The sequence below is a fragment of the Penaeus monodon genome, chromosome 20 (assembly GCF_015228065.2).
Source record: "Penaeus monodon isolate SGIC_2016 chromosome 20, NSTDA_Pmon_1, whole genome shotgun sequence".
Taxonomy (NCBI): Eukaryota; Metazoa; Arthropoda; class Malacostraca; order Decapoda; family Penaeidae; genus Penaeus; species Penaeus monodon.
The window spans coordinates 21,798,447-21,798,872 of NC_051405.1; positions in this window are offsets into that span (position 1 = coordinate 21,798,447).

The window sequence follows — 426 nt, forward strand, 5'->3', positions numbered from 1 at the left end:
CTTTCTATCTCCTCCATACCATATTTTTAGAGTTGAGAGAAAATGTTGTCAAGGTTATTTTCTATCGTATTCCATATTCTGCATGGATAAATGACGATGCCAGAAGGTATCAATGAAAATTCGGATCTCCGGTGATGCTTCCTCAGTTTTCTCTCGAAGAAGGGAAACGATGGTGAATAGTGTATAGCGTTTTCGTGTCACTGTGTATTATTTATATAATTTTTTGATAGAATTAAGAGGATAACAACAAAGACCGCCCATAATTATCTATCAACCCGTGCCACGCCCTTCATTTGCTCTTTAGTGTTGTTTTTTTCTTACCCTTCTCTCTCTCCCCTTACACTCCCACCTTCTCCTTTGTCAGCTGATGAACTGTCAGCATTTGTGTCCCCGATGACGCAACCCGGCTTCGCCTCGCCTGCTTCG